The following is a 3016-nucleotide window of genomic DNA, read 5'->3' on the forward strand; positions in this document are numbered from 1 at the left end:
CAGTTACATGTAAAACATTTTCTTCACTTGTTTTTAAAACTTTGAGTTTTAGATTTTCTTTCTTCCTCCGACCCACCCCCCTCATTGAGAAGGCATATGTGAAGTTATACAAAATGTTTTACCACCAAAAAAAAACCTCACAAAAACCAAATCTCTCAAAAAATAAATAAAAAGTATACTTCATCCTATATTCAGACACAATCAGTTCTTTCTCTCTGTGTGGATAGCATTTTTCATCATAAATATGTCAGAGTTATCTTGGATCATTATATTGTTGAAAACATCACAATCATTTCTGGCTAATCAATGTGCTACATTTCTATAACTTTGTACAGAGTACATTTCACTTTTCATGAACTCATGGCAAAATTTCCAGGTTTTTCTGAGAGCAGCCCGCTCATCATTTCTTATAGAACAATATATCATAATAACATATCACAATTATATTTTAGCAATTTCCCAATTAAAAGGCATCCAATCAATTTCCAATTCTTTGGCCTCAAAAAAAACAAACAAACGCTGTTATAAATACTTTTGTACACATAGGCCCTTTTCCTTTTTAAAAATCTTTCTTTGGATACATGCTCAGTAATGGTAATAGTCCGTAGTAATTGGGATAATGTCTAGTTAGGTCAAAGGGTATGCACGATTTTATAGCCCTTTGGGCATAGCTTATATCTTTTGATAATTTATCAATTGGAGAAAGGCTCTTATTTGTTATAAATTTGATTCTGTTGCCTATTCATTTGAGAAATGAAGATTTCATCAGAAAAAAATTTTTCTTTGAAATTCTTTTCACAATTACTAATGCTAGCTGTATTTTCCTCGTGTTTATTCTATTCTCTTTACTTTTACTCTATCCCTCCTCAAAAGTGTTTTGCTTCTGACAACCAACTCCCTCAATGTGCCTTTCTCCCCATTCTCATATCCTTTTCCCTCCTCCTTTCCTGCAGGATAAGATAGATTTCTATTTCTTTTGAATGTGTAGATTATTTCCTCTTAAAGTCAATTCTGATGAGGGTAAGTTTTACACTCTCTCTTTCCTTCCTTCTCTCCTCTCCAGTGTAAAAGATTTTTTTCTTATCTCTTTTATAGCAGATAATCTATACCATTTTACTTCTCCTTTTGTTTTTCTTACAGAACATTTATTTCACTCCTTAATTTAATTTTCAGATAATATTCCTTCATATCAACTCATAATTGTATACTTTGTCTCTATGTATACTCCTACTAACTGCCCTAATAATTAGAAAATTCTTCTGAGTTATAAATATCATCCTCCCATTTTAGAGATATAAACAAATTAACTGCATTAAGTCCCTTTTCATTTTCTTGATTACCATCCTCTCCCTCATGCTTCTTCTAAGTTCTGTATTGAAAAGTCAAATTTTCTATTCAGCTCTGATCTTTTCATGATGAATGCTTGAAAGTACTCTATTTCATTAAATATTCCATTTCTTCAGAAGTATTGCACTGAGTTTTGCTAAGTAGGTGATTTTTGATTGTAGCTCCATTGCCCTCTGGAATATTATATTCCAAGCCCTTTTGATCCTTTAATTTAGAAGCTACTGAATCTTGTGTTATCCTGATTGTGACTCCATTATACTTGAATTGTTTCTTTCTGGATGTTTGGAATACATTGTCTTTTACCTGGGAGTTTTGGCATTTGGATATATTATTCTTGAGAATTTTCTTCTTGGGATCTCCTTCAGAAGGTGGATTCTTTTAATTTAAATTTTTTCCTCTTTTCCAGAATATAAGGATAATTTTCCTTTTGAAAGATGATTTCTAGGTTCTTTTTTATTATATATTTCAGATATTCCAATAATTTTTAACTTATCTCTATTGAATCTATTTTCCAGGTCAATTGTTTTTCCGATGATATATTTCACATTTTCTATTTTTTCATTCCTTTGGTTTTTATTTTGTTTCTTTGCTTCTCATAAAGTCATTAAATTCCATTTACTCAATTCTAATTTTTATGAAATCATTTTTCCCAGTGAGATTTTTGAACCTCTTTGCTCAATTTTGCTATTTGATGTATTCTTCTTTATTTACATCACTTTTATATCTCTTACCAATTTTCCTCTATCTTTATTTGCTTGATTTTCAAAATCCATTTTGAACTTTTCCATGGTCTGAGCCCAATTCATATATTTCTTGGAAGTTTTGTATGTAGGAACTTTGACTTTGTTATCTTCTCAGTGTGTTTCGATCTTCCTTGTCGCCATAGTAATTGATCCTGGATGCAGTGGGGAACTTTGATATTTTTAAGATAAGATTTTTTTTTAATATGTCTCATTTGGACTGAGGCAATGCCAAATCAGTGATTAATACTAGGTAAGAAGTGAAGTAGAGAATGATCACTTTTAACTAGTGAGAGAGAGAGAGAGAGAGAGAGAAAAACAGAAAGAGACAGACACAGAGAGAGGGTGAGATCTGGGAAGCAAAGATCCTCAGAGTTTTTGTCCAAACAAATAATTTCTATTTGCAATCACTCTGAGCCAATCAGAGCCCAAACAAGAAGAAGCTTAACATGGAACATATTGCTGGTCAATCAATTAGAGTGGTATGGGTTTAAAGCATGGTTCCAAGACATTTTGGGAAGTTTCAGGGATCAAAATTTTTATCTCTTTGAGCACAGCACCAACTATGTGGACAGGGAAAGGGGTAAGAAGAAAGGACAGAAAAAAAAGACAGAAGGGGACAGGAGAAGAGAAAAGAAGAAAGGGAAAAAGAGAAGAGGAGAGCAGAGGATAGGAAAACAGAGAGACAAGAAGAGAGGAGAGAAGAGGAAAGGAGAGGAGAGAAGACAAGAGGAGAATACAGCAAAGAAGAGAAGAGAAGAGACAAGAGAGAATAGGACAGGAGATGAGAGGAGAGGATACTCTTTAAAGTATGTTGCCCAACTGGCCAATTCCAATTGGGCACACCCAGTGGGGAAACTCCTTTTCCTACACACAGAAGTTATTTGTCCTTCAACATGAACTGATGCAAAGTGGAGTGAGCAAAACCA

The sequence above is a fragment of the Sminthopsis crassicaudata genome, chromosome 1 (genome assembly GCF_048593235.1).
Source record: "Sminthopsis crassicaudata isolate SCR6 chromosome 1, ASM4859323v1, whole genome shotgun sequence".
Lineage (NCBI taxonomy): Eukaryota > Metazoa > Chordata > Mammalia > Dasyuromorphia > Dasyuridae > Sminthopsis > Sminthopsis crassicaudata.